General features: G+C 41.6%; 1 pseudogene; it reads left to right on the top strand.

Annotated features, from left to right (window-relative positions):
- LOC134328691 (NACHT, LRR and PYD domains-containing protein 3-like) overlaps positions 1-10,403 on the top strand; it is a 1,194,473-nt pseudogene that overhangs the window by 837,006 nt on the left and 347,064 nt on the right.

Genomic DNA, 10,403 nt, shown 5'->3' with positions numbered 1-10,403 from the left:
TTATGTTCCCTACATAGTGCACTAGATAGTATTTTAAATATGAATTAATGTTCCCTACATAGTGCACTAGATAGTATTTTAGATATGAATTTATGTTCCCTACATAGTGCACTAGATAGTATTTTAGATATTAATTTATGTTCCCTACATAGTGCACTAGATAGTATTTTAAATATGAATTCATGTTCCCTACATAGTGCATTAGATAGTATTTTAGATATTAATTTATGTTCCCTACATAGTGCACTAGATAGTATTTTAAATATGAATTCATGTTCCCTACATAGTGCATTAGATAGTATTTTAGATATTAATTTATGTTCCCTACATAGTGCACTAGATAGTATTTTAAATATGAATTCATGTTCCCTACATAGTGCATTAGATAGTATTTTAGATATTAATTTATGTTCCCTACATAGTGCACTAGATAGTATTTTAGATATGAACTTATGTTCCCTACATAGTGCACTAGATAGTATTTTAGATATGAACTTATGTTCCCTACATAGTGCACTAGATAGTATTTTAGATATGAATTTATGTTCCCTACACAGTGCGCTAAATTGTATATCAGATCACTAGACAGTATATTAGACGATTGATTTATGTTCCCTACGGAGTGCACTAGATAGTGAATTAAACAATTGGTTTATGTTCCCTATATAGTGCACTAGATTGTATATCAGATCACGGATTTATGTTCCCTACATAGTGCACTAGATAGTATTTTAGATATGAATTTATGTTCCCTACACAGTGCACTAGATTGTATATCAGATCACGTATTTATGTTCCCTACATAGTGCACTAGATAGTATTTTAGATATGAATTTATGTTCCCTACACAGTGCACTAGATTGTATATCAGATAACGGATTTATGTTCCCTACATAGTGCACTAGATAGTATTTTAGATATGAATTGATGTTCCCTACGTAGTGCACTAGATAGTGAATTAGACACTTGGTTTATGTTCCCTACACAGTGCACTAGATTGTACAGTATATCAGATAACGGATTTATGTTCCCTACACAGTTCACTAGATAGTAATTTAGATATTAATTTATTTTCCTTACGTAGTGCACTAGATAGTGAATTAGACAATTGGTTTATTTTCCCTACACAGTGCACTAAATTGTATATCAGATAACGGATTTATGTTCCCTACATAGTGCACTAGATAGTATTTTAGATATGAATTTATGTTCCCTACATAGTGCACTAGATAGTGAATTAGACAATTGGTTTATTTTCCCTACACAGTGCACTAGATTGTGTATCAGATAACAGATTTAATACGTGATCAGGGGAATAAAGTCTGTGTCGCCTGCATGCGCTCTTGGCCGCTCGTTCTAGATTCCGGGAGATTTTATCTGACTTGTGGGCATCAGGGAGCCGCTATGTATATTATGTATATTATGTATACGCGGGACACTCTCGGAACTTCCGGGACACTTGGGATGTCTGAGTAAAGAGGTGATGAAGACAGCGAGAGACTCAGATGTTCAGACTTAGTACAGAGTTGCTGGTACATAGAAGAGCCCTGATGCTGATGCTCGTCTTCCTTGAGTCCTGGGTGGACGATCAAGTCGAGCGAGACTAGTAGCTCAGAGGTTGCGTGGTACAGATCGAGGTTTGATTAGACCTCGAAGGTAGCTCGGGCTCTTCTGCTACCGGAAGCCAGCGGTGGGGTGATGTGGCAGCATTTAGGTTGGTAGGGTTTCATAGTAAACATGGGAGAACCTGCCAGGAGGGAGCTGAGATTACAAGCGACCGGACCAGAATCTGAGCGGCTTCCATGGAGAGAAATGAACGAATCTTCTTGATCTTGTAGAGGAGGAACCGGCACGATCTTGTCTTGTCATGTTGGCTACATGAGGAGAGAAGGTCAGCTGGTCATCCAGGACGACACCAAGGTTTCTTGCGTTATCAGATGGTCTGATCTGGGAGTCATCAAGAGAGACGACTAGATCCCAGGTTGGAGATTGATCTCCAGGAACATTATATAATTTAGTGCAGTGATTGATGCACCTCTAGTTGGGCCTCAGAGATTTTATGGTTTTTAAATACATCCCATCCATTAAAATCAACATGGTTTCTATTATTTTGTTCACCTCATACCTTGTTCATGGTCAGATGTTCACTTTTAATACATATAGTGCCTGTGTATATAGGATATTAAAGTTAATGTATCAGCCATAATAACAAAAATTTATTCTTATAAATTATTATATGCGTATACACCGACAAGGCATAACATTATGACCACTGACAGGACCAAACTGTGATGGCTAGACGACTGGGTCAGAGCATCTCCAAAACCGCAACTCTTGTGAGGTGTGTACCGGTCTGCAGTGGTCCGAGGAAGGAACAGTGGTAAACCGGCGACAGGGTCATGGGCGGCCAAGGCTCGTTGATGCACGAGTGGTCCGATCCGACAGACGAGTTAATGCTGGTTCTGATAGAAAGGTATCAGAATACACATACAGACCGGTCAGGGTGCCCATGCTGACCCCTGTCCATTGGCGAAAGCGCCAACAATGGGCACGTGAGAATCGGAACTGGACCACGTCGCTCACCTGGGGAAGACACGGCACCAGGATGCACCATGGGAAGAAGGCGAGCCGGTGGAGGCGGTGTGGGTTCTGCTACCTTGATACGTAGCGCCTACCTAGACATGGTTGCAGACCATGTCCAGCCTTTCATGGAGACGGTTCACTGATGGGTGTGGCCTCTTTCAGCAGGATGATGCTGGAACGGTTCGAGGAGCACAACAACCAGTTTGAGGTCCCAGATCTCAGTCCAATCCAGCATCTGTGGGACGTGCTGGACGAACAAGTGCCATCCAATGGAGGCCCCACATCACAACTTACAGTTACAGGAGTTAAAGGATCTGATACCACAGCACACTTTCAGGGGTCTAGTGGAGTCCATGCCTTGATGCGTCAAGGGGGACCAACTGCTAATTTTATGCCTGATCGGTGTATTTATATATATATATATGTATACAGTACCAGTCAAAAATTTGGACACACCTTCTCTTCAGTGGTTTTTCTTGATTCTTTTTATTTTCTACATTGTAGATTAATACTGAAGACATCCAAACTATGAAGGAACACGTATGGAATTATGTAGTGAACAAAAAAATGTTCAACAAACCAGAATATGTTTTATATTTTACCAACTCTACCTCTGCACAGCACAACTGACGGTCTCAAACACATAAAAAAAAGCAAGAAATATCCGCTCAGGCGGCGCAGCGGTAAAAACACGCGCTGCCTCCACCGGTCGAGGCTGGCCGGCTATATGAACAACGATTGGCCTGTTGTTGGGGGGGCGGGATCGGAGACCGGAGGGGGTGGGTCTCTCTCTGTCAGAATTACGACCAGATTACGACCTCCGCCGGCCGATTAGAGGCGCCCGCACAAGAGATGAGGAACGAGCGCCCTCGGGGTGCGTCTCTCCGCACGCGACGCTAGGTGGCGCCGAACTCGTCGATGTGCGGGTGGCAAAGATGCGTCCGGCTGCTGCCCATGTTTCGGAGGGGATACGGGTTAGGTTCGATCTCCTCGGTCAGGGCGGGGTTCGGCGTAGACGGAGAGGAAGCACGACGCAAATCGAAAGTTCCGGAAATTAACTCTAGACGAGGCACAAACGTTAATTGAAAACCGTTCCAGGTGGCGACCTCATGAAGCCGATTGAGAAAATGCCAAAAAGGGTGCAAAGCTGTCATCAAAGCAAAACAAAAGTTGGCTACTATAAAGAATATAAAATATCAAACATATTCTGGTTTGTTTAACACTTTTTTGTTTACTACATAATTCCATATGTGTTCCTTCATAGTTTGGATGTCTTCATTATTAATCTACAATGTTGAAAATTAAAAAAAAATCAAGAAAAACCACAGGAATGAGAAAGTGTGTCCAAACTTTTGACTGGTACTGTATATATATATATATATATATATATATATATATATATATATATATATATATATATATATATATATATATATATATATATATATGCTTCAGCAATGTTTTTTTAATGCAAACCAGCTCACCCCCTCATCAAAAATAATAATAATTATTATATATTCCTGATATAATTAACATCTTATCGAAACGGCAACTTTTGCTTGCTTGCTTTCTTTCACGCTGAGGTTTTAAAAGCACATAAAGAAAAAACACAGTGATGCCGCGTCAGGTCTTATTTTTCTAGGCAGCGTCTGCTCGTTTCCTGTGAACTGTGCAGTAACTGTCGTGTCAGGGGGTTTTTTATTTCCACTGAATCAAAAAAATCTAAATATATTTATATACAATACAGTATTCTTCCCTTTTTCTGTCTTTCATTTTTATATTTGTTTAATACATGAGCCTTAAGCATTTTTTCTTTTTTCATGCTGAATTGTTATTTTTACATTAAAGTACATTTTATTAACAATCCCCGTTGCTTTGGCTTCAGATCTGTCCGTGTGTCCGTGTTTCTACACTCACTGTCCATGTTATCGGCTCCACTTGCCATATAGTTCTTCAGTGGTCGGGACCCCCGCAGGACCACCACAGGACCACCACAGGACCACCACAGAGCAGGTATTATTTAGGTGGTGGGTCATTCTCAGCACTGCACTGGCGCTCACGTGCTGCGAGTGGAGAATATCCATCCAACAGCGCCCTGTGACCGCCTCAAACAGCAGCGATAGATGAGATGAGCGATCGTCTCTGACTTTACATCTACAAGGTGGACCGAGTAGGTAGGAGCGTCTGATAGAGTGGACAGTGAGTGGACACGGTGTTTAAAAACTCCACTCATACCAGCACAACACACACTGACACACCAGCACCATGTCAGTGTCAGTGCAGTGCTGAGAATCATCCACTACCTAAATAATACCTGCTCTGTGGGGGTCCTGACCATTGAAGAACAGAGTGAAAGCAGGGTAAAAAAAGTATGCAGAGAAACAGATGGACTACAGTCAGTAATTGTAGAACTACAAAGTGCTTCTACTGTATATGGTAAGTGGATGATTATCATCAATTCTTGTTTATTAAGTAACTAACCTTATAAACAGTGGCTTGAAATTGGTCACTTTGGATGAAATGCTATAAATGTACCTTAAATGTAGCAATGTAGGTGTTTGACACCGGCATCAGTCTAGAGACCACACCACGGAACACAGTTGATGAAGACCGTCATCAACAAGTGGATAACGTGGACCAATAGCGGACGTCCTTCCAAAACTGACCATAAGAGGCTCCCAAGGGGCCTAAAGCAACATTAAAGGAGCTGGTTGTGTCCTCATTATAGTGTTCATGATAAGTCTGGGTCGTTGGGTAGGTTGGCAGGACAGAACCCGTCCATTTATGGAAATCGTACCGTACATCAAGTCCGCCAAAGTACGTCTGACATGACCAAGGTTGAGCTATGATGAAGAACAAGAACAACACCGTCCATGACCAAAAGAAAAATGCTTTGGGGCTTTATTCAAGGTGGCTAGAACAGCCGTCTGGCTTCGTCAGGGGTGCCGTCAATTCTAAAAAGTGATGAGTCGTTCGTGAACGATCCGATTCTATCGAACGGCTCTTTAAAATGAACAAAAGGAACCGAGTCGCGCCTCTGGAAGCCGTTATATATGTATATCTTTTTATTTCTGCGCAATTCTTATCGACTATAATCCACCCATTCCGCTTCCATCAGTAGAGGGAATTAATCAGTCATAATAAGAGCTGTTTATTGTCGAAATTCAAATCCGAAAGCGGAAAGCGGAGAACGGGCGACACACACACACACACACACACACACACACACACACACAAAACTCAAAAGAAGTTTTATTGGCATGACAAATAAGGACATTCGTATTGCCAAAGCAAGTTACAGAGAAATAATAAAAAATAACAGTAAGAAAGAACAAATATATACAAAACAGTTACATGTGCAAAAATATAAAATAGAATAAAATAATAATAAAAACAGCGCAAAATATTAACAATAAAAATTATAATATTTACATTAATGAGGTAGTAATAACGATCAGTTAATGTGCGCGCACACACAGAGAGAGAGAGACTGATTGTTATTACTACCTCATTACTGTAAATATTATAATTTTGTTATTATTTTGCACTGTTTTTATTAATATAATATTTTTTTGTAAGTAAGTAATTTATTTATAAAGCACATTTACATCCAAAGTGCTGTTTTGTATATATTTGTTCTTTCTTACTGTTATTTTTATTATTTCTCTCTAACTTGCTTTGGCAATACGAATGTCCTCATTTGTCATGCCAATAAAGCTTCTTTGAGTTTGAGTTGAGAGAGCCATAACCGAGCTACAGAGAGAACATGCAGAAAAGAAGCAGTGCTCTTAGTATAATGACAAATAACTGAGAAATAAACTATAAACTCATTTAATTATGGTAAATCTGATTCTGAGCTTTTCGACTGAGGGCTCTGGACCAGGAGCTCCGTGTCTGCCTCTCATCCATCCCTGCCAGAATAGGGCGATTGTGTTAATCATCCCAGGCTCAGGTTTCCCATTAAAAGTAAGTCACGTTTACCCCTCCCTCCCTAAACGACACCTATGGTGCGTGTGTGTTAGCAGTCCGAGGGATGCAGAGTGTAAGTTTTTTTAATACATTTTAGACTGGGGGGACTTGAGATTGGGCCGGGACTGAAAAAAGGTTGAGAAACACTGGGCTAGAATACACCACGGACAGTTGTACGTAAGTAAATGTTTGTTTTTATGTGCATCGCCGATGTCCTTTCAGCATTTCCTGTGGCACAAAGGAAGTGGAACATTAGAAATAGGTTTTTGACACCACAGCGACTCAGGCTGGTTTCCATCACGCTTACACGAACCATCTGATGATCATGATTTCAACTAACACGGAGCTATTTAAAGAATCCGCACTTAATTGAATGCAAAACCCGCTAACCACCGTCACATTTCTGCAAATATTTGATTATATCTTTTCATGGGACAACACTATAGACATGAAACTTGGATATAACTTAGAGTAGTCAGTGTACAGCTTGTATAGCAGTGTAGATTTACTGTCTTCTGAAAATAACTCAACACACAGCCATTAATGTCTAAATAGCTGCAACATAAGTGAGTACACCCCACAGTGAACATGTCCAAATTGTGCCCAAATGTGTCGTTGTCCCTCCCTGGTGTCTTTGCCTCGTGGCAAAGAACTCTCTGAGGATGTGAGAAATAGAATTGTTGCTCTCCACAAAGATGGCCTGGGCTATAAGAAGATCGCTAACACCCTGAAATTGAGCAACAGCACGGTGGCCAAGGTCATACGACGGTTTTCCAGGACAGGTTCCACTCGGAACAGGCTTCGCCAGGGTCGACCGAAGAACTTGAGTCCACGTGTTCAGCGGCATATCCAGAGGTTGGCTTCAAAAAGTAGGCACATGAGTGCTGCCAGCATTGCTGTAGAGGTTGAAGACGTGGGAGGTCAGCCTGTCAGCGCTCAGACCATACACCGCACACTGCATCAACTCGGTCTGCATGGTCGTCATCCCATAAGGAAGCCTCTTCTGAAGCTGACACACAAGAAAGCCCGCAGTCCAAGAACATGGATTACTGGAATGCCCTGTGGTCTGACGAGACCAAGATAAACTTGTTTGGCTCAGATGGTGTCCAGCATGTGTGGCGGCGCCCTGGTGAGAAGTACCGAGACAACTGTATCTTGCCTACAGTCAAGCATGGTGGTGGTAGCATCATGGTCTTGGGCTGCATGAGTGTTGCTGGCACTGGGGAGCTGCAGTTCATTGAGGGAAACATGAATTCCAACATGTACTGTGACATCCTGAAGCAGAGCACGATCCCCTCCCTTCGGAAACTGGGCCGCATGGCGGTTTTCCAACAGGATAACGACCCCAAACACAACCTCCAAGATGACAACTGCCTTGCTGAGGAAGCTGAAGGTGATGGACTAAACCCAATTGAGCACCTGTGGGGCATCCTCAAGTGGAAAGTGGAAGAGTTCAAGGTGTCTAACATCCACCAGCTCCGTGTTGAGTTATTTTCAGAAGACAGTAAATCTACACTGCTATACAAGCTGTACACTGACTACTCTAAGTTACAGTGTATCACAAAAGTGAGTACACCCCTCACATTTCTGCAGATATTTAAGTATATCTTTTCATGGGACAACACTGACAAAATGACGCTTTGACACAATGAAAAGTAGTCTGTGTGCAGCTTATATAACAGTGTAAATTTATTCTTCCCTCAAAATAACTCAATATACAGCCATTAATGTCTAAACCACCGGCAACAAAAGTGAGTACACCCCTTAGTGAAAGTTCCTGAAGGGTCAATATTTTGTGTGGCCACCATTATTTCCCAGAACTGCCTTAACTCTCCTGGGCATGGAGTTTACCAGAGCTTCACAGGTTGCCACTGGAATGCTTTTCCACTCCTCCATGACGACATCACGGAGCTGGCGGATATTCGAGACTTTGCGCTCCTCCACCTTCCGCTTGAGGATGCCCCAAAGATGTTCTATTGGGTTTAGGTCTGGAGACATGCTTGGCCAGTCCATCACCTTTACCCTCAGCCTCTTCAATAAAGCAGTGGTCGTCTTAGAGGTGTGTTTGGGGTCATTATCATGCTGGAACACTGCCCTGCGACCCAGTTTCCGGAGGGAGGGGATCATGCTCTGCTTCAGTATTTCACAGTACATATTGGAGTTCATGTGTCCCTCAATAAAATGTAACTCCCCAACACCTGCTGCACTCATGCAGCCCCAGACCATGGCATTCCCACCACCATGCTTGACTGTAGGCATGACACACTTATCTTTGTACTCCTCACCTGATTGCCGCCACACATGCTTGAGACCATCTGAACCAAACAAATTAATCTTGGTCTCATCAGACCATAGGACATGGTTCCAGTAATCCATGTCCTTTGTTGACATGTCTTCAGCAAACTGTTTGCGGGCTTTCTTGTGTAGAGACTTCAGAAGAGGCTTCCTTCTGGGGTGACAGCCATGCAGACCAATTTGATGTAGTGTGCGGCGTATGGTCTGAGCACTGACAGGCTGACCCCCCACCTTTTCAATCTCTGCAGCAATGCTGACAGCACTCCTGCACCTATCTTTCAAAGACAGCAGTTGGATGTGACGCTGAGCACGTGCACTCAGCTTCTTTGGACGACCAACGCGAGGTCTGTTCTGAGTGGACCCTGCTCTTTTAAAACGCTGGATGATCTTGGCCACTGTGCTGCAGCTCAGTTTTAGGGTGTTGGCAATCTTCTTGTAGCCTTGGCCATCTTCATGTAGCGCAACAATTCGTCTTTTAAGATCCTCAGAGAGTTCTTTGCCATGAGGTGCCATGTTGGAACTTTCAGTGACCAGTATGAGAGAGTGTGAGAGCTGTACTACTAAATTGAACACACCTGCTCCCTATGCACACCTGAGACCTAGTAACACTAACAAATCACATGACATTTTGGAGGGAAAATGACAAGCAGTGCTCAATTTGGACATTTAGGGGTGTAGTCTCTTAGGGGTGTACTCACTTTTGTTGCCGGTGGTTTAGACATTAATGGCTGTATATTGAGTTATTTTGAGGGAAGAATAAATTTACACTGTTATATAAGCTGCACACAGACTACTTTTCATTGTGTCAAAGTGTCATTTTGTCAGTGTTGTCCCATGAAAAGATATACTTAAATATCTGCAGAAATGTGAGGGGTGTACTCACTTTTGTGATACACTGTATATCCAAGTTTCATTTCTATAGTGTAGATAGATAGGTTGATGATACTTCCTCCCTCGGTTCTTATCTAGGGTCTATATCGATCATAAAAATCAGCAATCTAAAATTGTATAATAGTAATATCTAATTAGTACACTTGTCAATAAAGTGTGGAAAATAGCTATCTGTAATTTATTTGCTTGTTAATTCTTTCACTATTTACTTATTTTATCAAATTCTAACTCCTTTTTCTCTGAAGCCAGTCAGCAAAACCGTTTCCTCTGAACTCTGTCTCTACTTATATGGGCGGGTTTGACATTTTTTTTCTGTTTAGTTTTGAAATCGCGACTTAAAAATCGGTTTTGCCGATTTTTAATTTGCACTCACTTGTGCCCTCTAGTGGTGATACGAAGCGATTACACTTAAATACGGTAAGTGCATTGATTCTAATAGTGCATGATTATCATTTATCAGATAATTCAATTCTTGTTTGTTAAACAATTAAACTTCAAATTAAACGTTGTGCTATATTTAAATTAGAGCAGAAATTTTTAATAAACAACTATTTTAAATAAATATATAATTATTCTGAAGCTTGTCACCGCTAAAGATAGATAGATAGATAGATAGATAGATAGATAGATAGATAGATAGATAGATAGATAGATAGATAGATAGA

The sequence above is a fragment of the Trichomycterus rosablanca genome, chromosome 15 (genome assembly GCF_030014385.1).
Source record: "Trichomycterus rosablanca isolate fTriRos1 chromosome 15, fTriRos1.hap1, whole genome shotgun sequence".
NCBI classification, from domain to species: domain Eukaryota; kingdom Metazoa; phylum Chordata; class Actinopteri; order Siluriformes; family Trichomycteridae; genus Trichomycterus; species Trichomycterus rosablanca.
Note: the sequence above shows the minus strand (reverse complement) of the source record. Positions and strands in the feature narration are given on the sequence as shown.